The 27,961-nt window shown below is 41.9% G+C and overlaps 1 protein-coding gene across 2 annotated transcripts in view; it reads left to right on the forward strand.

The window, feature by feature from the left end:
* Positions 1–27,961, forward strand: part of kank1a (KN motif and ankyrin repeat domains 1a) — a 132,137-nt gene that overhangs the window by 18,252 nt on the left and 85,924 nt on the right. For both annotated transcript variants that reach the window (XM_060907206.1, XM_060907205.1), the window contains exon 2: positions 27,067–27,156. The gene's annotated coding sequence lies outside the window, so the exon portion shown is untranslated. The remainder of the gene's footprint in view (positions 1–27,066; positions 27,157–27,961) is intronic.

Here is a 27,961-nt window from a genome sequence, read left to right on the forward strand (position 1 = left end):
ATAAATAAATGGGTTATTAAATAAATTTGGTGTACAAAGCACTTGTAATATGCGTTCCCAGAGCAGAGGGGGAAAAGATGTATGCCTAGGAGACACTGGCATAAATATCCAGACAATATAGCCGTAGACTATATTGCCGCAGCTAAATGTGGAATGTAGTCTATAGAAAACCGGCCTTACCTGACATGTTATTTATCCCGAATAAATCCTTTTAACAGTAAATAACACATTTTCATGCAGATTTTCCCAACATTACAGGCTACGTAGTGGAGAGTGTGGTAGTCGAGCCGGCGGGTAGTATTTCTAGTAGGCTAAACAATAATCAAATACGACACGTTCTAAAGGATGCTGGGATTCCAAAGAACGCACGTGAAAAGGACGAACACGTGGGATATTTGGTAAGGAAGATAGAAGATAGATTTTTCTGAGTTTTTTGGGCATGACAGGAAGAAAATGAAGAAAAGAGGAAGGCAAACAACGATTTCCAACTTCTTTCAGAAGAGAACTCATGTAAGTTTTTTTTTTTTCTTCTGTAACTGTTGATAGGCTTGGAATGTCAAAAAACTATCACAATCCCATAACTAGACAGCCAGGTTTCTTGCATGAATAAATAGGGATGACCGGGGTTGGTTGTCACAAGTTATGGTTGTCACATTCGTCATATCTCAGCCACCATAGGGCGCTGCTCAATTCCACCAAGATAGAAATGTTTAGAATTAGTACTGGGGTCATTCTACCTGAAAAGTTATTGTGTGTTGCATGCATTTCAAAGGTGAGAACAATTTGAAGGTTTTTCATACCTAAATGTAAATTTTTAGTACCTTGGTTTTTACCTTCTAGCTTTGTAATTAATGGGTTTCTATTGAAAAAACGAATACTATTATAATGTTTGAAGACTTAGCCATATTTCCTGTGTGTTTTTTTCTTTGTTATACTAAATCTTTGGACGCTAGCGGCTTTGAAAGCAAAACTGGTCAGCCGGGGTTGGTTGTCACACTGTGTTCGGGGTTGGTTGTCACATGTAATGCAATTGCAATAGGTGCACTACTGACTGAGACAAACACAGCTACAACAAGCTTTATTTATGTAGTATTCTGCGATCAGAAAGCTTTATAGCTAATTTGTCATGCTTAATATGCAACTCCAGCTCAAAAAATCCCAGAAATATACCCATTTTAATAATAATATTCATTAAAAATATACGCAGTTTGCAGTGTATTTTGTTTTGGTGTTCCCAAAGTTGATATTGTATTACCAATCTGTTATACCTACATGTATTTTGAATACATTTTCTTTAACATTTTTACATAATTCTCAAAAATATGTATGTATTTTCGGTTCCTGTACCGCCCCATTGAAATAACATTGTGACAACCAACCCTATAGGGAAAAACACTTGGCTGTATTGCTCAAAATTTGCTGTCAAAATGAAGGAAATAGCATTTGAGAGCATTAGAAATTTCAAAATTTTCCGGGGGAGTACCCCCGGAACCCCCTAAAACACTCGTGCCAGCGGCGCTCAACGCGCCGCTACACCTCACCACATACAGTGACACCTGCAAAAAAGTTAGACTCCCTAAAAAAAAATCCTGCCTAAAAGCCTGCTTACTCGAGATCTGATTTACATGGATATTCATGTGAAGGGTGTGTTACTAGGATTTAAACTATTCTGCTTATATAAAGTATAGTGTCAAAATATTCACTGTTAATGCAAGAAAAAGGAAACTTATCTGAACAACCAGTGTAGAAACACTTGGACATAATCCTGTTGTGCTCGGATTTAAGGTTATTATTGTATTTCAAGAAATCTGATAAACACTTGGGATTAGGCGAATATACATGCAATGAATAACTCCTCTACTGTTTTTCTACATCTGTGTATAAGTACAATCAGTACAGTCAGCTGTATTTGGATCATAATAGAAGCAATAATGATGGAAGATGATGTAATAAAGAGCAACAGTAAAGAAACCTTAAAGCAGACTTATTAGCCTGGTCTCCATTGTAGTTTTGTACACAATAGAAGCAATATTCTAAAAATTTCGACAAAACACAACAGCCAATGGGCCGTGTTTCCATGAAGTAATGTTATGTGATTAAAGCTGGGTTTTCTCCTCTCGCAATAGCTCTTAAAGTGCATATCACGGGTAAATTCAGGAGCAAGATCGATGTAATTCTTCTATTTTATATTAAACTTTGATGAAATATCTGTAACATTTCTGCATTCTCTGCAATTTTTTTTTTACCTTGCGCAATGCCAGAAGAATTCAGTTGAAATCAAGCCATTTGAGGCGAATTGGTCCGCCTCTAAAAAAACTTGGCATTTGAATTTCCCGGGAAACATTGATTTTCGTGACGTCGTGTGCAGGACGCCTCGCTCTGAATCCTACGTCAGCGCTGGTTTGTTTATGAGAAAACGACCTGGTGGTTTTCTGCAAATTTCTTCAACGTTATCACGTAATTATTAAAATGGTTAACAGATGTATCGTAGGAGGGTGTAGCAACACCAATCTTGATGGGATTAGTACTCATCATTTCCCAAAAGACCGGACAATGAGAGAGAAATGGGAGCGCTTGGTCTACACAGGCTGTGCACTGAAACCGTGCAAAGCTCTCGCAGCCTGCTGGCGCTTCCGCAGGTGACGTCACGAATCCGGCTTCAGACTCCCTTGGGATTTTTCCAGATGAGTTTTGTTATTTTATTTTTTTTTCTGCTGTAGACAGATGGCCTTGTGCAAAATCACCCTTCTGGATGAGTGTGTAAAGGGACATACTTTCATATAAAAAAAAAAAACACGAAATTGGTCCAGAATATGCCCTTTAAAGAGCGCCCTTTTTTCAGTAAGGTAGTGTTTTCTATTTTTTTCATGTCATGGATGTAATTTAAACGCAAAAAACATCTCTATTTCAGTTTTGTGAAATATTGCTGGATCGACTCATCCTAAACAATCACCTCATTCAAACGTTTTTGAAATATTTGAGGTTTTTTTTTTTATTTTTATTTTTTTTATTCATGTGTTTCCATTACTCATATTTTAAAGTTCACTATTTCAGTTTGTGCATTAAGCAGATTAACAGAAACATGGCTGTTGGCTTCTAGTAACCTTGAGTCCATTGTGATTCCATCTGACAAACACATAATTTGCTGTGTAGTTGAAAAAAGGTATCGTGTACTTTGAAAAGATGTAGCATTGATCAGAAAAACTCTGCTAGTTTGTGGATAAAAATTGACAGCAGTGCAATACATAAAATCATACAGATACGGGTCAGCAGCTTGAAGCATATATGCGGAACCACGGCCTCACTTTTCGTTTATAAATGCCTTGAGACCTCAAGAATGGCACAGGAATAGTTTTAAGCGTTAACAATAAATCTAACATAGTAATTTTTACGATTAAAGTGATTCATACAGGTAGCGGTCTGAATGAATGACCTTGACGTCACCGCAGGAAGTCTATCGGTCTCATCGCCATTTCCGCTATACTAAAACACAGAGCTGACTGCAACTCCGATCCTCCATTTTGAGTTAATTTATCACCATGCCACGTAAATGTGTTGCTGATAGGGATGTCCCGATCAGGTTTTTTTGCCCTCCGATCCGATACCGATCATTTGATTTTGAGTATCTGCCGATACCGAGTCCCGATCCGATACTTCTTATAATCCATAAAAAATAATAAAGACGAGGAAAGAAATGGATCCAGGATGTTCCTCATTTTTTATTTAACACCTTATTTTAACATCCAACAACTCCGTTAGCAAACAGAGCACTTACGTGAGGCAGTTTGAACAATAAATAACAAATTTAAAAAAATAACCTTAAAATACCTGGCAGGAATGTAAACAAATAAAAAAAAATAAAGTGCCACAGTGCCGGTAATTTGCTTTTAAGAACGCATCTCACAGTGGTGTACAGTAATTTCAATTAAGGAAATGAAAGTTTTTCTTGATGAAAACAAGCATTTCTACCCTTTCAGGTTTGAGCCCGTTTCTTTTGTCATCCAACGAAAAAAAAAAATGATCTCATGCTTTGCTTTCCGCTTCGAACTGCTTCCGTGTTCAACTTTGCCGGCAACAGGCAGCCAATAACCAATAGCGTCTCCGCTACAAAGTGATGTCATGCCGCACGCGTTGATGTTGCCATGTTGAGACAAGAGGTCTGGTCTCACTCTGTGCCAACGCATAGCTATTGATGTGTTAAAAATGAGAATATATTATATAGATATATATCCGATCCCTGATCGGGAGGCAATGCCCGATTCCGATCGAGTCTGAAACCATGTGATCGGGCCCGATTTCCGATCACGTGATCGGATCGGGACATCCCTAGTTGCTGACCGGTGCAGCAACACGACAGAAGGTGGATTTACGTTGCATTCATGGCCCAAGAATGTTCAAATTACAAAGAATTGGACGCGTTTTGTGATAAGTTCACGGGCACATTGGGCGCCTACGAAGTGGTCTCTCCTCTGCTCCGCACATTTTACTGAAGACTCGTATGAGACCTCTGATCTGTTGAGGAGCGTTGGCTATAAGCCCATATTGAAAGAGGGTGCAGTACCAACAATTAAAGGAAAAGGAAGGTATTTATTTTATTTATTTTTTAAAAGGAAAATAAGTTCAGTTGCGGGCGGCACGGTGGTGTAGTGGTTAGCGCTGTCGCCTCACAGCAAGAAGGTCCTGGGTTCGAGCCCCGGGGCCGGCGAGGGCCTTTCTGTGTGGAGTTTGCATGTTCTCCCCGTGTCCGCGTGGGTTTCCTCCAGGTGCTCCGGTTTCCCCCACAGTCCAAAGACATGCAGGTTAGGTTAACTGGTGACTCTAAATTGACCGTAGGTGTGAATGTGAGTGTGAATGGTTGTCTGTGTCTATGTGTCAGCCCTGTGATGACCTGGCGACTTGTCCAGGGTGTACCCCGCCTTTCGCCCGTAGTCAGCTGGGATAGGCTCCAGCTTGCCTGCGACCCTGTAGAAGGATAAAGCGGCTAGAGATAATGAGATGAGATGAGAAGTTCAGTTGCACCAGTTCTCCTGGAGTGTGAGCCGAGGGTTGTTGCTAAAACCCGGGACGGGACGAGACGTATCATTCGGGTAGTGACCTCCCCATGGTTGTTGCTAAAACTGATGACGTCCTGTCCCGGGTTTTAGTAATTGTCTGAGCTGAGCAGTAATGGCGGAGTAGTCAGTATGGAGAAAATGGAGAATGAGTGGAGAAGCCATCTGATTTTCCCACTGGATATGCTCGCCTCAGCAGCAATATCTCGCCCTTACGTGGAAGAAGCGAATGAACGGAGAACTGAACGAACAACTGAAAGTCAGTTTGTTTCAAAACAATCGGCTGCGAGATCGGCCTTCAAGAACACAGACGGGTAAGCTGTGATTCTCACTTGTTTAGCTGAATTTAGATTAATACATGTAACTTGTATTGTGTGTTTAAGTTACCGGTATAAGATGATTTAATTTGCTTCAGAATGTGATTGTCTCAGTTCATCTAATTATTTAATTAGTCTTTTACGTTTTATCAGTGAAAATGCATGCATGTACATGTATGTTGCACAAGTTATAACACCTATCCTGTTTTAATCAGGGTCAACCCACAATCAGTGAAGTCAAATCAGTCTTAGTTGAGCAAGTCGGTAACGATATTTTACTTTCACCGTAAATTTTTATTTATATGACTTTGGTCTATAGCTGTAAAAAGGCCTCGGCCTTAAAGGGCATATTCTGGACCAGTTTTGGTTTTTTTTTTATATGAAAGTATGTCCCTTTTACACACTCCTCCAGAAGGGTAATTTAGCACAAGACCATCTGTCTACAGCAGAAAAAATAAAATAACAAAACGCGTCTGGAAAATCCCAAGGGAGTCTGGAGCCAGATTCGTGACGTCACCTGCGGAAGCGCCAGCAGGCTGCGAGAGCTTTGCACGGTTTCAGTGCACAGCCTGTGTAGACCAAGCGCTCCCATTTCTCTCTCATTGTCCGGGCTTTTGGGAAACGATGAGTACTAATCCCATCAAGATTGGTGTTGCTACACCCTCCTACGATACATCTGTTAACCATTTTAATAATTACACGATAACGTTGAAGAAATTTGCAGAAAACCACCAGGTCGTTTTCTCATAAACAAACCAGCGCTGACGTAGGATTCAGAGGGAGGCGTCCCGCACGCGACGTCACGAAAATCAATGTTTCCCGGGAAATCCAAACGCCAAGTTTTTTCAGAGGCGGACCAATTCACCTCAAATGGCTTGATTTCAGCTGAATTTTTCTGGTATTGCGCAAGGTAATAAAAAATCGCAGAGAATGCAGAATGTGACAGATATTTGACCAAAGTTTAATATAAAATAGGAGAATTCCATTGATCTTGCTCCTGAATTTACCCGTGATATGCACTTTAAAACCGGTTACCACTGTGATGTCACGCACTCAGGGCTGGCTGACTCAGCGGGGCAGCTCGAATGCCAACTTTGCGGTCGATTTTAACTCTCAAAAATATATATGTATCTTTATTCTCATTTATGCAGCATGGAGATACTGTCCACTCAGAAATGTATTTAAAAATAAAGGTTCTGCTTATATCCTTTAAGGTAGTGTTCCGCCATCAGAATGAGGGGGAACTGTGATTGTTGGTGCACAATGGGCTGGTTTAAATATTTCTATAACTGCTGATCATCTGGGATTTTCATGCACCGCAGTCTAAAGATTAATGGAATGGTGCAATAAAGAAAAAAGCATTCAGTGCAATCATATCAACATGGATCAGAATCTCAAAGGAATGTTACCAACATCTTGTGGAATCCATGCCATGAAGAATTTGAGAGCAAAGCGAGGCCCTATCCAGTATTCGTATAGTGTTCCTGATAAAGTGTTCAGTGAGTGTATATAAAGAGTCCTGATTATGACAACCTAACCCTGATCCCTCAGGCAGTGTTCTCCGTGTCAGATTATACCATGATTAAAGAAACTGTACTAAGGTCTGCTCATGTCCTCGCTTATCGCAATTTGGGCTCGTGTGGAAAACGGGATCGCACAAGCAAACGTTCTTCAAAGTGATCTTGTGGTAATAAATGTGAGGTTTTTTTTGTTTGTTTGTTTGTTTTTGTTTTTTAATCTGTTAGCATACCATATTTGTAGATGCCTATGGTTTTTGCATAATTCTGTTCCATCTTTCTATTGGTGTTTTTGGATGAGCATCATGGCAGCAAACAGTTTTTAATAGTGCTGTCAAAAATGTCGCGTTATTAACGCGTTAACTTGACTCAATTTTAACGGCGATAATTTTTTTTATCGCGAGATTAACGCTCTGTGACATGATGTAGGTTTTTCATAAGCTTTTGAAACTGCCAGGAACTTGGAACAGAGACTTTGCTTAGAAAAACGATAGCAGCTAGACTGTAATGCCACGCCCCGCACAGCCAGAGTCCTCTGCCCTCCCCCCAAAGAACCAGCGCGGGCAGGGCGCGCTAGCCCCGCGCCTCGGGACGAAGAGCCACGGTGCTCGGCTTAGGTTTCGTTTTCCCATCGGCGGCTCCAGCCCGACTTTGCAGTGGCTGTGACAAGACGTGTTATGCTCTGCAATAAAAAAAAAAAAAACATTGGTACAAAGCAAGCCCATTCACTTTTTTATGCTGATAAGAGAATTACAATGGTTACAAAATTACAATGTGACAAAAATGTGCGATTAAATTGCGATTAATCGCGAGTTAACTATGACAGTCGCGGCATTAATCGTGATTAAATATTTTAATCGCTTGACAGCACTAGTTTTTAATAAACTTTGACACGTCCAGCACTTTGTTTGGTCGCTGATGAGTACATCACGTTATGCACGTCACTTTATCTCAACTTTTTGCCTAAGACACCGATACGATACTACTTTCGTACCACAACACCTGTCCACACTAGCAACTATACCGGTACTGTAGCGGTATAACTGTATCGGTACGAAACCCACAAATGTATGGGTTTCGTACCGGTACAGTATCGGTACTGTAGCGCTTCGCATAGTGTGGACAGATGAAGCGGCTCTGTATTGATACAAATATAATGCGCAAGCACAAAGTCACACACCTCAATCGATGTCTTCGCTGAATAAAATAGTGAAGAACGGAGATTCGTTTGTTTCTTTCTCAACTGCCTCGCACGTTTTATACGATTCGACTGAATAAATGACCACCAGAAATACAGACTGTACATTGACAACAAAAAGCACACACACGTTGTTTCATCCGCCATATATTCTCGGAAGGAAGTTACTCGGTAACCACGGAAACATTTCGCGCACGTGCATTTAAACTACCGTGAAAGAAAACCGCAAACATTTCTCGCTAGTGTGGACAGATGCACTAAACTGTACCGGTATACTTTGTATCGATACAGTTCTACCACTTTCGTACCGGTATAAGTGTGAACACAGCATCATTTATGGATATGTACCCTCAAGTTCCTTTACACAAGACCATGTGATCTTTACTTTACACGTAATTGAGGGGTACATGTTTAAACCTGAAGATGTTATTCAAGTCGAGTGTGTCCTCTGTCAGTTCCTAGGATTACCCTGTGTACAAAAACTCCTACATGGCAAATTTGTCAAACTTTTGTTTCTTTGACATTAAGGCTTTTTTTTTTTCTTTTGCATAGGCACCAATTTAGCGTGCTTAATCACATTCTTTTCATGTTTGAATAGATTGAGCTTACCCGTCATTTAACAGCGTAACCCTGTGTACTGAATTTACCATGCATGCATGATGGATGCCTGCTGAGCAGTTTTAACTCATGTGCTACCCCTAAAGTTATGAGCACATATGAGCTGTTGTGGTGCCCTCATGTTTGTCTACGAATTCATCAATTGTTGAAGAGAAGTATGCTTGAATGCGCTAGGACATGTCAGTCCATTAACGATGCTTTGTTTGTTAAAGGTCATGTTTGAGCATTAGCAGAATGGATGAGGAATGCATGCAGTGTGTGCCTGAATCAACATTCTCTTTGTAACTCCTTGACCTGGTAATTAATCGAATACAATAAAAAGAGACGAGAGCAAAATCTTAATACGCATCCGGTCTATCGTCTTTATGAGGTCTGAAAACGCATCATTTCATGAGGAATGGAGTGTCCTCTTTTAGATGCCCAAAATTCCTATGCAGCACGGCTTAAACTAAGCATTATGGATTTGGTAGCGTGCCACTAGAGCCACTGCAAAGAACCTCTTCAGCTGCCCTGCTTTTCAGCTCGGCCCTGAATAGATTGCCCCTGGGAAGCGCGAGGAACGCCTTGCTTGACGAGGCCTGCCGTAATTGAATGTTTTGATAGCTCTTGAGGGGTTCGAGTCAGAAACTGCAGTCATGCAAAGAATCCAACTGCTTGTTAAGCTTTAAACACGGAGCTTTTCCTACCATGATTTTTGCCACTTTATTGAAGATTTGAATAGACGAGCAAAGAAAGTCAAAGGAAGAATCGAACCACCAGAAGCTTGCATTTAGGTGCACCGGGGAATGGAATGGAATGGAATGTCGCTGGGCGTAAATCGAGCTGGTACATTTCAAGACTTAGGTTTTGGGCAGGAACAGGCAGGCCTGCAAGAAAAGAGTCTCAATAAGGAAAAGCATTCAGATAAACTCAAATGATGTTGGGAAGAAAGTGTTCAGTAGAAGGCTCGAATGCTCCGCTTGGCCACTTGGAAGTCAGTCAGTTAACTTGTGTAGTACTATTAATTTATAGCTTTGTGCAGGGGCGGTCTTAAAGTGCCATTCCACCATTGGATGTATTTTTTTTTTTGGCATAAAATACAATATATTTTATGACAACATGACTAGACAGAGAAATCTTTTAGCTTCAAAATGATATATCAAACATAATTTTTTGACAACGACAAGTATATTAATTTTGCGACCAAAGTCACCTACCCTTTTAATTTCCACGCGGTAGTGAAACGTGATGTCATCGGCAGGTTCCCCTTCTTGTGTACGCACAGATTATCAGCAATGGCGAATAGAACGCGATTGTCAGCTTCGGAAAAGAAGCGAAGGAAAATAGCAAGTGATGCCCAAAGGAGACGGTCGATGGTGAATATCGGCACAGCAATCGACAAGTGGAAATCGCGTTCTATCCGCCATTGCTGATAATCTGTGCCACGTCACACGTGACGTGGTACACAAGAAGGGGAACCTGCCGATGACATCACGTTTCACTACCGCGCGGAAATTAAAAGGGTAGGCGAGTTTGGTCGCAAAATTAATATACTTGTCGTTATCAAAAAATTATGTTTGATATATCATTTTGAAGCTAAAAGATTTCTCTGTCTAGTCATGTTGTCATAAAATATATTGTATTTTATGCCAAAGAATACATCCAATGGTGGAATGGCACTTTAACATAGAGGCATAGGTAGGCGGCTGCTTGGGGCCCCCCACCAGCGGTCGTTGTAGGGGGCCCCCCAACCAACCTCAAAAAAAAAAAAAAGAAAAAGCCCCTTATCATGATTCATGAACACTTCAAAAGTATGGTACATTTTACTAATATTCCTAAGAAATACGTTGGAGTAGTTAAAATGTCCAGTTCATGGTTATCTGTCCCTACACATACACCCCATACTTTCACAATGAAATGGACTAGTCCCTTTGTGTAGTAATATAAATGTACTTACGAAAGCAGAGGTAAAAAAAAAAAATCTTCGCTTGAGTCGAAGTAGCTTTGCCCTATGCACTCCCTTATTATTGTTTAACAAGAAATCAAGATTTCATTACACTTTTTTTAGGGCACTAAGAAAACATCTTGGCACACAACTTTTTATTGATATTTAATTATATGCTTATAACATTTCCAGAAGGATGCTTTTTTTTTTTGGTCTTTGCTTAAAAATTCAAACGTGAGAGTGGGAGGACATTTAAAAGCAGTCGCACAGTATGTGCTATGGAAAACTGGGCTTTTGGATCTAGTCCAATAGGCACCAGTGTCCTCAGGTTTCAGTTGTAACTGCTTGCTACGCCCAGTCGGCCTACTCAAATTACCCCTGTACTGTCAGCTCTCTGTCTGTCTGGGCTACGCTGATGACCTCACTCTCGCGGTCCTTTTGGGTGTTCCAGTGTTTAAGAGCGATACGTTAATGCTAAAGAAAGAAAGGACTTGGATCTTTTTTAATCCCACTTCTGCCAGCTTCCAAAAAATTCTGCTCCTACTGGAAAGGTTCTGAACTGCACTAATAAAAATGTGGGTTTTGTTTGTTTGTTTTTTAATCTAAAAAACATTCTACTTGAAGCTTGGAAAATGTTCAAGCCAGCTCTCTTTCTTTCTTTTGTTTATGCTGTATGCTCATACTAACCCAGATGAAGACGATGGAAACCAGTCACACATCCTTGGTCATGGGATAACTCCACTGCGTGGGTAAAAATTTGTGGACACATGACCATCACACCCATGTGTTGCCCTTCCCCAAGCTGTTGCCACAAGGATGGGAGCGTGCAATTGTATAGGATTTAGCATTAGTTTTCCTTTTTGGAGCAAAGAGGCCCAAGCTTCCAGCATGACAATGCTCCTGTGCACAAAGCAAAGTCCATAAAGACATGATTTGCCAAGCTTGGAGTGGAAGAACTTGAGTGGCCTGAAAAAAGCCCTGACCTTAACCCCACCGAATGCCTTTGGGATGAACTGGAACACCAACTGCACCCCGGGCCTCTTCACCCAACATCACTAATGCTCTTGTGATTGAATGAGCACAAATCCCCACAGCCACACACCAAAATTTAATGGAAAGCCTTCTCGGAAGAGTGGAAGTTATTACAACAGCAAAGGGCGACGAAGCTCAGGTGTCCACAAGCTTCTGGCCATAGTGTATTTATGACTTCAGTATTGCACTTTTTGAACGTGACTGACCTTGTGTAGCTCCCTAAATGAGATTTTCACATTAACTGAACTTCAACATGAAGGTTACATTTGAAGTTGAACTGTTACAACGACTTGCTTCCAGATGTCTGACTTTGTTTGTTTGTTTGCTTATCTCGTTCTTTAAGATTTCTCACCATATGTTGCTTTGTGGCCAAGTTTGTTGTACACCATCCAGATGTCTTAGAAGTAGTCTGCAATTAAACATCATCCGGTTGAAGGAATCGAGTCCATGTTGAATCCTACAAACTACACTCTCAACTGCTGTATCTCCAGCTTTACTGTCTGAAACTCACTGGTTCAGCCCTGTAATCTCCAGATGTTTTGGCTACCCTTCTAATTTGCTGGCATACCCATCAATCATTGCACTCCCCTTTTAAACACAGATGTGAGATGTGGTGGAATGTCCTATACCATGACCATGGTGCTGATTGGCATGTGGGAGCAGAAGGTGAGGATGAAGCCTTAAAGTGCATATCACGGGTAAATTCAGGAGCAAGATCAATCTCCTATTTTATATTAAACTTTGGTCAAATATCTGTCACATTTTGTGCAATTTTTTTACCTTGCGCAATACCAGAAAAATTCAGGTTGAAATCAAGCCATTTGAAGCGAATTGGTCCGCCTCTGGAAAAAACTTGGCGTTTGGATTTCCCAGGAAACAGTGACTACGTTTACATGCACATAGAGAGAATCGAATTTCTGCCGTTGCTCGACTGAAATCGAAGTTCAAAATGCCATGTATACACCTTAATTCGGCTGAAATTGAACCGAACTTGATTTCTTGGAATCGAGCTACACGACCTAGATTATGCGATTTCTACCGAGCTACTTAGTGCATGTAAACCCTATTGAGCTACGTATTCCAGCTACTTACTTCAGCACTGCCCCTTCCGGAAGTGACAAGACCACAAGGGAAACACAACAGCCTCGGTCGGCATGACAACGGCATGAATCTTTTCTTTTTGTGGCATTGTTTGCACTGTTAAAATTTAGCTCACTTACTGCATCACCAAATACATCTGTACAGCTGTTGCATAGCTGTGAATTGTGTCGAAAAAACAGCCTCGGTCGGCATGACACTTCACCTTAGCCGCCCACTTTATTAGGAACACTTCTATTCGTACATACAAACACTCTTCTTAGAGTTTAGAGTTTATTTTATTTTTAAAAGGGACAGTGTACAAATTAAACATTATCCTTGTGGTCAGGACAGATGTCTGTACCAGGTTATAGCAGTGCATGCTAATTTCCGCCTGTAGTCACTTTGTTAATACTCTTGAATAGCTCTTCATGACGACAACCGGAAGTGTACCAACACGATGGGGCGTGTAGCGCCACCTGTGGCTCTGGTGCACAATGCACCTCATAACAATAGCTCGATTTAAACACTGTGCATGTAGGATTGGATTTCTCTGGCACCCTGCTGGGACCTTCAGCTCGATTACCGACAGCAGCTCGATTTGGATGTGCATGTAAACGTAGTCAGTGATTTTCGTGACGTCGCGTGCGGGACGCCTCGCTCTGAATCCTACGTCAGGGCTGGTTTGTTTATGAGAAAACGACCTGGTGGTTTTCTGCAAATTTCTTCAACGTTATCACGTAATTATTAAAATGGTTAACAGATGTATCATAGGAGGGTGTAGCAACACCAATCTTGATGGGATTAGTACTCAGTGTTTTCCAAAAGACCGGACAATGAGAGAGAAATGGGAGCGCTTGGTCTACACAGGCTGCGCACTGAAACCGTGCAAAGCTCTCACAGCCTGCTGGCGCTTCCGCAGGTAACGTCACGAATCTGGCTCCAGACTCCCTTGGGATTTTTCCAGACATGTTTTGTTATTTTATTTTTTCTGCTGTAGACAGATGGCCTTGTGCAAAATGACCCTTCTGGATGAGCGTGTAAAGGGACATACTTTCATATAAAAAAACAAACAAACACGAAATTGGTCCAGAATATGCCCTTTAAAATCTTCATTTGTGGTGCTTCCAGTTGCAGGTCAGCTTGATGAAAGTTCTGAGAATATATTATGACTCGCTCTGTCCTCAATGTGGTCTCAAGCAGGGGCTTGCAAATGGCACAACAGTAAAGTGTTGAGTGTGAATGATTCGAGAGCCATTCATGGCTGGGAGTCCAGGAGATGGGTGACGTTCGTCTTTCCTCCATTAATCAGAACAATGCCATTGTATGCAGAATAGAGCAGTTAGCCCTTTCACATGCCATATGATGGATTAGCAGCATTAAAAAAAATAATAAATCACCATGGCTTCATATGTCTGAGGCCCTGTCCACACGGCAACGGATTCAGGTGAATCTGATAAAATTGTTTATCATTTTGGCCTGGCGTCCACACGGCACCGGCGTTTTGGGTGCCCCAAAACGAAATCTTTTGAGAACGGGTTCCAGAGTGGAAAGATCTGGCAACGGCACAGTTACGAAGTCGTCTGGATGAGTAGAACGGATTTGTTTACGATGACGTCACAACCATGTGCTTCATGCCGGGTAGAAGTGTAACGAACTCGATGCAAATTGTCAACAAATCCTATAACTTGGTTCATGAAACGCGCTTACAAAATATTTTCACTGTGAATATTTATTGTGTAATGGTGCAAAGTGAGAGAGAGAGAGAGAGAGAGAATAGCCCTTAGGGCAGAGTCAATCCCGCCAGCAAAAATAGGGAAAAAAAGGAGCGATCTCACCTCTTCAGATGTTGGCTTAAGTCCTACAATACATTCCTCAAAAAGGGCGTAGAAGAACAAATTAATCCATCAACGTGTAGCATTCAATTTATTCCGGACCATTAAAGACGCCGCCTTCCGCGTAGAATCATACGTCATCCTCGCCGCCATATTGGATGGGGCAAAGCGGAGAATAAAGATGCCTCATTCATGTGCTGCGTTTAACTGTACCAACAGGTTTACCGTTCAAACGAGATCACATGGGATTACCTTTCACAGGTGAGACTGGAAAAATACTTTTCATTGTATTTGGTCATTATAACGTAATTTTACGAACAGATTTTTCTGACTTTGTGGCTAATATGAAGTCTCACACATAAGTGTATGCGCATGCATCCTTACTTCTTCTATTGTTCTGTGTCTCTGATGGGACCGTCTTACAGCACCCCTAGAGGTGTGGCATGTGTATTGCATCGTTTTCAGCAAGCGTTGCGTTGCCATATGTACCTGATATTTTACTGATCCGTTGCCCATGTGGACGCGATATTTTATTTTTTTAAATCTCATTGCCGTTGTCGTGTGGATGTAGCCTTAGAGGAACCATGTATTGGATTTTAATTATCCAAGAATGCATAACTGCAAAACTACAGGAAAGCCTACCTATCTATTTTTTTTTTTCCTGCCAAAGCCTGCATTAGGCCTCTCATGTTTCTGATTTTACAAATAATGCCAGGCTTGCCGTGGTAACAAAGGATCCATGCTGATGATGCCTCCTGGCATCATCCCTCCCTTTCTGTGCACAGAAAGAACATTTTTAATATATGTTTACTGAAAGCTCATATACTTCTGTGTATGCTTGTTCAGAGTAACGCTCAGGGCTATGTTCCTGAATTGAGCCTAGTTTGTTTATTGAAATTAGCGTGCAACGTGACATTCTCAGCTGGACTAACACAAACTTGTTTTGCAGGGTTTTTAATCCCTTTTCTTGCTAACCATTTAGTGTTTCCAAAACTATTTTGACAGGCATACTGACATTTTGTTCATGGTGGTGATGGTTCAACAGCTGATTCAACATGGACCAAGTCCAGATTTTATCGTGTGTCGTTTGCTAGGGGTGCTATTCAAATCTCTGCTCCCATGAGCTTGGCCCTGTTATGTAAATGATGGGTATGGGATTCTCTCCGAGATATCTCTGGGCTTTCTCATCTGTTGAAACATCACGGAAAATCTCCGAACCAGATTCATTTTAACGTTTGTAATTTTTTTTTCCCCTTTCTCTTTTGCTTATATGCTGCTTCTTGTATTGATTCTGAGAGTGGAAAGATTTTAACGTCAGGTGCTTCAGATCAGTAGGTTCTTGTGAACTGTGTATCGGATGTTCCAGGAAATGGTGCTTGGTCATCGGACCATGGAATGATGGCTTAATTAAAAATTCCTTGACCTCAGTAGGCAAGACGATGTGCTCTCTGAGGCCATTCTTAAAAAAAAAAAAAGGTTCTTGTCCACCGGGTGAGCAAAAAAATTTTCAGTCGGGAGGGAGGGATTATTATTATTATTTATTTTATTTTTTTTTAAGTATATGGATGGATAAGAAATCGCAATGCTGTGTTTGCTTTTTCTTTCAGTACTTTATTACAAAAGCAGACACATTTAATAAAATATGACGGTTTAATCAACTGAAACTTGTACAAAAACTTTAAGTTAGCATTTTAAATGCTGACTGCAACATTTGCAAAACTTTTACAAAGGTACTTAAAATTAGTCTGGCTAACGCGACTTCAAAGCTCTGCGAACATTTGGTCTGGCAAAGATATTAAGCCCAACTGTTTCCCAAAGTGCGTGGTTGACCCGCCTCCCTGAAATGCCTCAGTTTGCTACTGGTCGAAGCCAGAAAAGGCTGTGACGAAGCTTAAACCAATCACATCACTCTTTCCTCTGACGTATGTGACGCGACGGGGCTAACTGGTAGATTAAACTCTTACCGAAGCCGGTCGGGAGCAAGGCGAAAACGTCCTTCCTTTCAATAAATACCTCCAGGGCTGCTCTTTGCTCCGTTTTCAATGAGAACTTGCTCCATGTTCGTAATGTTTCTAGTGAATGAAGCGCTTCCGGCATAGATTCTGTAAACAATCTATGGCTTCCGGTCGCAGTTCTACTACGTCACTGCCTTGAACACGCCTCTACCCAGGGCCGTTGGAGATGCTCAAAGTTGATTGGCTCCCGATTTTTCAGGAGCTTGGAAGAGCTGTAGATAGCTTGTCTGGCCAGACTAAGCTCGGAACAGGCCCTCGTGTTGCGTCACGCTTAGGATGGGCGGGCCCAGGCTAACTTAAAATGTCCGACACACGGGCTTTTTGTAGTTCTAAATCGAGCGTTAGGCCTAGTTCGGATGAAATTGCACTATTAAAATGATCACTGAATGATTTGTTTTTCTGAGTCTTTACTATTTTGTTGTTCGCTAGAATACCATTTTGCGATTTCACACTTAAGCAAATGTTTGAAAACTCCAGATCTCCTTCCTTCATGGTGGCTGCCATTTTTTTGTGCCGCACGGTGCATGCGCAGAGCTGATTCAGTTCTATATTCTGCGCGGAATGCAGGGCTTTCCACAAGCGCCGGCTGCCGGCCATACAGCCAACTACACATTTAAGTCCAGCCGGCTACTTTAATGACTATTATTTTTGTAGCCCACAGGCTCTAAATATTAATTTTCGATTTTAATAAAATTTAAATGTTTATCTGACGGACTGACAATAATGTCAAACTGAACCGCACTCATTTAAGTTGTGATCCGCGCTGTTTGTACCGATAATAACCACAAATTCCCCGCTGACTTCGTTGATCAAGGGAGAGTAACTCATCCGCGGCCCCGACATGCGGTGTGTGTGTGTGTGTGCGTGCGCGCACTCAGCGGAGGCAGTAGTGTGTCGGAGGGAACAGAAGCAGAGATAACGCTTATTTTGTCTCCGGTAAACCAGTCTTCTCTCGTTCAATTACGTGCTGGAATCAAAAGACACCGTTGGTTGTAAATGAAGCCAAACTGAGTGGTTGGAGTGTATTTTCATACACAAATGGAGAAATGTTCGCTGAGTGTTTGTGTAGCCCCACTGCAGACCGTTGTCGTTGTTAATTCATAGCATGCTCAGTTGCGTGAATAATGCACCGAAAATAAGAGATTTACAAGCCAGGAACGCCTCATGATGCAATACGTAAGAAAAGAAAGATTATTTACTGCCATTTTACTTTGTATTTGAGTAAAGTGAATAAATAAATGGTCTGTGGAAAATACATTTAATCCTGGGAACTGCGTGCACAGGAGTTTTTGTGTTTACTCTCCCCCCCGCGGCTACTTATTTGTCATGGCTGGCTAGTATGAGCCTTACTGGAAAGCCCTGGGAACGCGTAAATGTCAAGTTCGATTTTAGATTTACGAACCCGAAAAAAATGTCGAAAAACCGGCGTTTCAAAAAATTTCAACCGCACAAACGGCACTCACCCGGCCGGTGGACCGGAAACAGAACATTTTTTAATAATGGCCTGACTGTAAGATGAAAACATGCCTCAACACAAAACCAAAGTCTTCTTAAAGGCAAGTTTGAGGTATGAATGTAGCACTTTAGAATACAATTGCAGGCAGATTCAAAATTGTTCACTACTCCCACCAAAGCTAGTCTCTTACATTTTATTGCAGGAAACACCGTAGTTACTTCAGCAAAAGATAGCTGAACTCCATTTGTTGAACAGTGTGTTCCAGCATGCAGTAATCACATAGCCTAGTAAACTAGACCCACCCGCCTAGCGGCCAAAAATATTTTTGCCTGCGAGTGGGTCTAGCCTCGGACCATATCAACAACACACCCCGGGCATCAAATCGTGCCCGCCAATCACAACGCAAGGTTTTTGTTTGGATTCTTTGGGCGGGCTTTTGCAGGAGTGACGACAAGGCTGCGCGACGCTGGAGAAAGCACAACAGGAAAGATGGCTATGGCTAGTGAACAGCGCGCGTTTGACTCCGCTTTGGAATCAGTTTTAGAAGAATTAGACCTGGAGTTTTTGTTGAAACATGAGCAGGAAGAGGCTCTCCGCTCATTCTTTTTCAAGAAGGACGTTTTCGCTGTTTTGCCGACCGGCTATGGCAAAAGTCTGATCTACCAGCTGTTTACCCTCCCCCACTGCTTTCTGTCGCTCTGACTACGTCACAGTCACTGTTGCGCTGATTGGTCAGAGCGTTGGCCTATACGCACAGAGACAGTTTGAAAGACAGCGGGTTGTTCCTACCCACACCCTTCGGAAATGTCTACGACCGAGACCAGACTAAATATTCACATTTAGGGCGTATTCACACCTACGTTGTTTGGTCCGGACCAAATGAACCAAATTTCCCTTGGTCCGGACCTTTTGGGGTGGTCTGAATACAAACCACCGAACTCTGGTCCGGACCAAACAAGCGGACCGAGACCGAGCTGCAAGGTCGGACTCGGTCCGGACCAAAGGAACCCTGGTGCGGACCTTTTGGAGGTGTGAAAGCAGACCGGACCTAATCCGACAGTTTTGCTTTTTTGTACCTCGGGAGCTTCCGTCGTTTGTCGAGCATTATGGGAAACAGAGTCTTGACACTCCACCGCAAAGTGCAAACACTGTTTCGGTTGTCAAGGGAACCTTACAACAGTCGTTCAGTCATTCAGACCAGTGGTAGGCTAGACTACAGAGTACAAAAAATGAGTAGGGGGCAAACGTGGGCCGAGGAAGAAACGCGTACCCTTGTGGATATCTGGGCAGATGTCCACATATCTGAGCTTTTGGAGAGAACACACAAAAATGCCGACGTGTTTGCTGTATTCAGTGAGAAAATGAAGGAGAAGGGGTTCACGCGCTCCCCAGAACAATGTCGGCTAAAAGTGAAGAAACTCCGTCAGACCTACATTAAAATCAGGGACATTCTTTCAAAAAGTGGCGGTACTAGCGACGCAAAAAAGAAATTCATCCATTACGATGGATAAGGCGAATATCCTGACACGTACCTCCTCCGTCTTGCGTGAAGAGCCAGAACTGTCAACATGATGTGCGCTCATCAGCGCTGTCCTCCGTAGCCGCCTTGCCCTTTGAAGTCGTCGTTGATTAAATTACTTGTACAACAGCATAGTAATCGCACAATTGTGAAAACAGTAAAAACTGGAAAAAACATATAGCTTTGATGACATTAAAAAGAATAACAGCACGGAAAGCCTCCATGACTACTTTTGAACTTAACGCTTTGTGCGCGTGTCGTCTCTGACCAATAGCTGAACGACCTCAGGGCGCGTGGCTTTGTTGACAGATTTTGGTCCGCTTACTAAAATGTATAGTGTGAAAGCGAACTGCACCAAAATGAAAAAATAAAAAAAAACATTTGGTTCGGACCAAAGCTAGTGAACTATCGAACTATCCTGGTCTGAATACACCCTTAGGCCCTGTCCACAGGCAATGGATTCAGGTGACTCCGATACAATTGCTTATCGTTTCGGCCTGGCGTCCACACGTCACCGGCGTTTTGGGTGCCCAAAACGCAATCTTTTTGAGAATGGGTTCCAGAGTGGAAAGATCTGGCAACGTTGCCGTTGTGAAGTCGTCTGGATGAGTAGAACGGATTTGTTTACGATGACGTCACAACCACATGACTGTGAGTGCTTCACGCCGGGTAGAAGTGTAACGAATATCACCAGGAAAAAGCCTTACAGAGCACTAGTGAGAGTGAAACACGAGCTTGGATATTATTATTATTATTATTATTATTATTATTATTATTGTCGTCAGTGTTCGTTCACAGTAGTAATGCAAGAAGCAGAATAGTGACAGTAATAGTGAAGCAAAAACATGCAATTGTACAAACACTGCAGCTCTACAGCAAAATATTCATTTATGAAATGGTCTGATTCTTAACACCAGTAGTGCCAATGATCTTCTCATTGCGATGCGAGTTGTCAACAAATCCTATAACTTGGTTCATGAAACGCGCTTACAAAATATTTTCACTGTGAATATTTATTGTGTAATGGTGCAAAGTGAGAGAGAGAGAGAGAGAGAATAGCCCTTAGGGCAGAGTCAATCCCGCCAGCAAAAATAGGGGAAAAAAAGGAGCGATCTCACTTCTTCAGATGTTGGTTTAAGTCCGACAATACATTCCTCAAAAAGGGCGTAGAGGAGCAAATTAATCCATCAACGTGTAGCATTCAATTTATTCCGGACCATTAAAGACGCCGCCTTCCGTGTAGAATCATACGTCATCCTCGCCGCCATATTGGATAGGTCAAAGCGGAGAATAAAGATTAGCTGCGTCTAACTGTACCAACAGGTTTGCCGTCCAAACGAGATCACATGGGATTACCTTTCACAGGTGAGACTGGAAAAATACTTTTCATTGTATTTGGTCATTATAATGTAATTTTACGAACAGATTTTCCTGACTTTGTGGCTAATATGAAGTCTCGCGCATAATAGTTTATGCGCATGCGTCCTTACTACTTCTATTGTTCTGGTGTCTCCGAAGGGACCGTCTTACAGCGCCCCTAGAGGTGTGGCATGTGTATTGCATCGTTTTCAGCAAGCGTTGCATTGCCATATGGACCTGATATTTTACTGATCGTTGCCCATTTGGACGCGATATATTTTTAAATAACATCTCGTTGCCGTTGTCGTGTGGATGTAGCCTTAGTCTGGCTTGCCAGGCTAGTAATCACACTGAAACTGCCACAAGTATATTAAAAATGAGTTCTTTTGAGATTAATGTAGAACTGAAATAAGGACTGGAAAAGGAAAAGGAAGGGCTATTAAGTGGAAACACCAAAGTGTCCATTCTCATGGCATTAAACTAAATTACCTCCCACCATTATTCTCTTTTCATCACTTTTGTTGGTTGTGTAACTGGTTGCTGATTAGATAAAGGGAAAGGAACAGTGAATGAATGGCTGAGGACCTGGCAGGAACAAGGAATGACCTCAGCACTATGAATGAACCTAATTACCTCAAGGACAACTCGCTTTTACTTACTTATACAGTTTCCTACACGCAAAGTATTCCGAGGGAGTTTTTGGCAGTGAGCAACTGACCAAAAACTGACCCCAGTTCAGCTTAAAATGGTCTTTGAGAATCCTGTGATTGAAGAAAACCAGTCTGTTTGTGCTCTCAGTGGACAATGTCTCTGCTAATTTGATCAGCGCTCATTGATTCGTTAAGCCCTGCACGCTGTTACTGAACTCATTCCCAGGCATGGAATTTGGGTGTCAAGGTCATACGCTTTGCCTTGTTTAATAAGAATAGACCACTCAGGGTGCCATGTCTAATGAATGCATCTTAAGTGTGGAGTGACAAGACCATCTGACTTGTCTCAGCCTTCTGAAGGAGAAGAGAATTCAGTTTAATGAACCCTTAGTCTCATGAGCCAGAGTAGCTTTCATTAGAGAGTTTGGTATTTTTCATCATTATACATGGCCAAGAAATGGCAATTTTGACAAAAGGAGGCCTGACATTTGTAAATCTCCCACCGTATTTATTTGCTACCATTTCAAACAAAACTCTTTTTGTAAAGCCTTTTTCCGATCTAGCGATTTTATGTCTTGCTCCGAAAAGCTCACTTTGTGTCGCAGCAGGGCCTACCGTTATAGGAAATAATCAGCAAAGGCGAGGGCCACGACCACTCTGAAGTTTAATGAGACAAATTTCTTTTTACTAATTTATAGTTGATGCCTTTTGAAACAGGCTATTTCATGTTAGCGCTTACCTTGTAGCACCTATAAACAGTGGGTCCCTCATCAGCCTACATTTTATCTTTCTCTTGAATCAACACCAGGCGGCACGGTGGTGTAGTGGTTAGTGCTGTCGCCTCACAGCAAGAAGGTCCTGGGTTCGAGCCCCGTGGCCGGCGAGGGCCTTTCTGTGTGGAGTTTGCATGTTCTCCCCGTGTCCGCGTGGGTTTCCTCCGGGTGCTCCGGTTTCCCCCACAGTCCAAAGACATGCAGGTTAGGTTAACTGGTGACTCTTAATTGACCGTAGGTGTGAATGCGAGTGTGAATGGTTGTCTGTGTCTATGTTACCCCTTTTCCACCAAATCAGTTCCAGGGCTGGTTCGGGGCCAGTGCTGGTTCACAACTCGTTCAACTTGCGAGCCAGCTGAGAACCAGTTTGCTTTTTCATAGCTCGCAGTGCTAAGGGAAGCCACGTCATTACGTCGTTGTATATGTCAGTTACGTCACTACATTTGCATAAACCTTGGTGCGAATATCGAAGCAAAAACAACACGGAAGAAGCAGCAGCAGTAACGATAATAATAATAATGGATGACTTCGCGTTTGTACAGCTGCTGCTTCTCGTTGCTTAAGAATGGCGATCTTTTGCGGTCTTGTTATTGTTGTTGGTCTTAACAACTCCACCCCCCCGGCGATGTAAGCGGTTCTTTCCTCTGGCCCAGCAGAGAGTTGGTGCTAGCCTGGAGCTGGTTTTTCTGGCCCAGAGCCAGTTCTTTGTTCAGTGGAAACAGAAAACCCGGTTCCAAACTAAGCACTGGCCCCGAACCAGCCCTGGGACTGATTTGGTGGAAAAGGGGCATGTGTCAGCCCTGTGGTGACCTGGCGGCTTGTCCAGGGTGTACCCCGCCTTTCGCCCGTAGTCAGCTGGGATAGGCTCCAGCTTGCCTGCGACCCTGTAGAACAGGATAAAGCGGCTACAGATAATGAGATGAGATGAATCAACACCTTCTGACCGGTTAGATTTGAGAACTCCGCAGCCCTGTGGTATAACTAGAATTGAAGAAGATACATTTTTAATCCTGGAAAACACTGGGATGTGCCACTGAGATGGCCTGTGGGAACATCAGACCTGCTGTACTCTGGTCTCATGGAATTTCAGGGCTGGACTTTGATGTTTTTGGAAACTGACTTCTAGGTCAGAAGGTCACTGTTTATTTCCATGACTGCTCTTTTATTACCACTGTATATCCTGCTGAGAGCAGAGTTCCTCCAGACCTGTTCACCAAGACACATTACGTGCAAGAGGGCACATAAGTGCCTCCCCCACATGACCTCCTTACACTTTCTGAGCTGAGGACTGAAGCACAAAGAAATATGAAGTTAAGAACTGATGGTGCTGATGGTATGGAAACTATTGCTTAGTTGAAGACTACAACCTTTTTTTTTCAGGAAAATATGGGATGTTATTCTTGAAGCATGTACTATAAAGGACAAGTGTATATATTACGAGATGCATTTTGAAAGCTCCATATTATTTCATAACGACTATTCAGAGCTCATATCAGTGGAGCGATCAGCTGTGACATTAGCAACAAAATACAAGTTCAACAAATGAATGGTGTTTTGGTTTTTGCCATTTATGTTCCAATATATATTTCTAAATAGATTTTGAGCATACAATCCACAGTGTGTGTGTATTTAAAAAAAAAAAAAACTAAAATGTGTGTGGGCCTTCCTGATTCAGAATTGCAAATGAACGCAATGCGTTTTGGAGTTCTCAGCATAATGGGTCATCACTATAGCTTATAGTATTTCTTGTCTGATTCCTGATGGTGCATGTAATGGAGAAGACTACCAAAAGCTTAGGTCTTGTCACAGTGATTGTTCACACTCGTCTGAGTATTCTTTTGTTCCCTCGGAGTCCGTAGTCTTTCAAATGCTACTCAGATTTTTTTTTTTTTTGTCTCTGTACTATCCAAAATCTAAAGTTAAATTTTAATATAAATCCAGACTTCTGACTTGAAGTTTTTTTTTTTTTTTTTTTTTTAATAGAAGCATTACGATAATTTTGGACTTGGAATACCCCGAGCATAAATCTGTCAACATTTAAATTTTTACATCATGTCTTGTTTCATGAATTCACAAATTGAAACCAGTGTCATAGCACGGATTTGGGAAATTTCTCACCATATAACAAAGAATCCCTTTACATGGATAGAGAAATGTCTTAAAACAGAGGTTCAGTAGTCTTGATTTACTACTGTTGGGCATAAACTTGTGCCTCGGTCACAACCGGCCGTACGTGCTCCTACGGCCGGTCTATGTGCAAAAAACGCAAGAAACACACAGAGGGCGCGCATGTGGCGTGCTGATTTTCGAGCCGTAGACTGGCCGCAGACCAGCCGCAGAGGTTCTTTGTCCTGTCAAACAAACTCTACAGGCGCTTACGTTTTTTTCAGGTTGCAAGACAAACTTGGGGCCAACGTGCGTCTTTCTCCACGAACAAAAAAAAAATGCAGCGATTTGGGGAAACGCCAAAAATCGCACGGCCAAAAAATCGTACGTCCGGTTGTGACCTAGGCTTTATCTGAAGTAGCCTGTGCTGCTGTTTTTTTTTTTTTTTTTTTTTAATTTTTAATTTTATTTTTCTTTTATGAAACAAATCATTTCAAGTTCATATACAAATAAGATTTCCACTCTGCTTCGGCATTTTTTCACTCAGGGTACACATTTCTGTTCCAAAATGGTCATTTTTTTGAAAGTTTAGTTTTCAGATTTTTAGTCAGTGCATTTTGTTTCCACATATCTTAATATTACAGCGTGAAAATTTCATGAGGTATCCTCATCCGATTCAGAAGATATGGCCTGTTGATCAAGACCACCGTTTCGGTGAATTGGTGGGGGCCACAGAGACTACACCAGTGTATATTTTTTTCCACAGAATTTAAAAAAAAAAAGGATTTCAAGGTATAACTAGATATGTTTTATTGGAAATATTATGAAATACAATTTGTATGGCAATGAGCACAGAATCAAATAGGCATTTCTTCGTTAGAAAAGATAACGAAGAATTGGGGGCTACGGAGACTATATTTCTCAATTAAACCACTACTCGGTGCAATTACTTCAAGTCTGTAATGACTAAAGGCATTTTTATACCTTTTACTTCTCATGGTAATTATAAAAACATTATGGGAAATTCCTTAACCCTGATTAAACCCCGAGTTTAGAGAGGGCTACGGAGACTACATTTGCTTTTCCCATTATCCCAGTGAGCATTTTCAATGAACGCTGAAAGGTGTCGGTGCCTTACAGTCAGTAAATTTTTTTTTTTTTTTCTGTGCATTATTCCTACATATATAGAGATTGAAACTACCAAAATGGATACCATTAAAAGAATCAGTGATTGAATTTTTGGGTTCCTTTTTGAGAACACTGACCAAAAACGTCATTTGGCATAACGACGGACACATTATTAAAGAACTGCAAAATTTTTGCCAGGTGATAAATGACTCCTTTATATGCATATATTAAATGAAGCAGAGACACTACATTGTCATTTCATATCCATCTTATAGCACAAAATGCACTAGAAATGTGGGATTTTGTATGATTATATAGTTCAATGTACAGTGGAACAGTATAACGTTAGCCTAGTAAACTAGACCCACCCGCCCAGCGGCCAAAAATATTTTTTGCCTGCGAGTGGGTCTAGCCTCGCACCATATAAACAAAAACACCTCGGGCATCAAATCGTGCCCGCCAATCACAACGCAAGGTTTTTGTTTGGATTCTTTGGGCGGGCTTTTGCAGGAGTGACGACAAAGCTGCGCGACGCTGGAGAAAGCGCAACAGGAAAGATGGCTACGGCTAGTGAACAGCGCGCGTTTGACTCCGCTTTGGAATCAGTTTTAGAAGAATTAGACTTGGAGTTTTCGTTGAAACATGAGCAGGAAGAGGCTCTCCGCTCATTCCTTTTCAAGAAGGACGTTTTCGCTGTTTTGCCGACCGGCTATGGCAAAAGTCTGATCTACCAGCTGGCTCCGCTGGTAGCCAAAAGGATGGGGCTAGTTTGTGCAGTACGAAGAATTAATAAACAGCTTTGAAACATTACTTTTTGATTGTTTCTTATTTTCCCGTTATTTTAAATTTAAGGGAAATTATTTCACCAAACACCACTAAATAAAAACTCTCAAACAGTTTAAGCAAACCCTTGAAAAACACTTGGAAAAAATAAGAGTGTATGTTAAGTATGTGGTACAGACTCCAAACTTGTGGTCATTATCTCCAAACTTCTTAATATCTAGAACCTGTTTATTAATTAATACGCATTTTGAGAAATTATTTATTTCAAGGTCTCCCCCACTGCGCGCTCTGACTACGTCACAGTCACTGTTGCGCTGATTGGTCAGAGCGTTGACAGCGGGTTGGTTCCTCCTACCCCCGTCGGAAATGTCTACGGATCGAGGCCAGACTAAATATTGACATTTAGTCTGGCTTGCCAGGCTAGTATAACGTGCCAAAACGGCCCTAAAATGGACCAAAAAGGCAAAAAATTAAAGAATCAACATGGAAACAAAATTTAAAAAGTCTTCTCTGTGGTGATCCGATGACACTAATGTAAACATGTTTAATACGAGAAACTTGACACTTTTTTTTTTTAAAAATACATCTGCATAACATCTTATTTCTCAATTGTGTACCCTGAGTGAAAAAATGCCACTTGTGAAATTTGTGCTCAAAAAAGCACAATGATTTTAATGTTTCCAATGTTTTCTGCCTTTTTTTTTTTAGGCAAAAGCCTGCCGTCTCTTCAGACCACACACAGTACTTTTTAAGGAGTTTGTTTGCTGAAAGCGAAAGGTGCACACCTCTCAACAACAGGTAATTCTGCTTTGCCTTCTGTCATGATTTTCATTCCTCAAATACTCAGTGGTTTGTACTGGTTACTTCTTACGCTCCCTTCAATCATTACTTTTCATGCACTTTGTTTTGCTCTGCAGTCTGATACGTGGATGACCCAACAGGTCTGATCACTGCTGAAGGTCATGTGTCTGTGGGTTAGGCACTTTGCACCAAGTTAGCTGTAGCTGCTGAATATAGGTTGATTTGGATGAAAAGCATTTGCATTTTTTCCTCATTTAACGTTCACGCGTACTCTCAACACTGTGAGGCCTTTTTCCATGTAAAAAGGCTCGATGTTTTTAAGTTGGAGTGTCAGCTTGTGAAGGCGGCACGGTGGTGCACTGGTTAGCATTGTTGCCTCACAGCAAGAAGGTTCTGTGTTCAAGCCCAGTGGCCGGCGAGGGCCTTTCTGTGTGGAGTTTGCATGTTCTCCCCGTGTCCGCGTGGGTTTCCTCCGGGTGCTCCGGTTTCCCCCACAGTCCAAAGACATGCAGGTTAGGTTAACTGGTGACTCTAAATTGACCGTAGGTGTGAATGGTTGTCTGTGTCTATGTGTCAGCCCTGTGATGACCTGGCGACTTGTCCAGGGTGTACCCCGCCTTTCGCCCGTAGTCAGCTGGGATAGGCTCCAGCTTGCCTGCGACTCTGCACAGGATAAACGGTTACGGATAATGGACGGATGTCAGCTTGTGGTTTTACCGTCCTACTTCTGTCTCTTGAGCACGTATTCTTAGACCGAGCTCCATTGTGAAGGTGCTAGCTTTGTGAAAGGATGTCCGGATGC

Source organism: Neoarius graeffei, chromosome 24 (assembly GCF_027579695.1).
Source record: "Neoarius graeffei isolate fNeoGra1 chromosome 24, fNeoGra1.pri, whole genome shotgun sequence".
In the NCBI taxonomy this organism is placed as follows: Eukaryota; Metazoa; Chordata; class Actinopteri; order Siluriformes; family Ariidae; genus Neoarius; species Neoarius graeffei.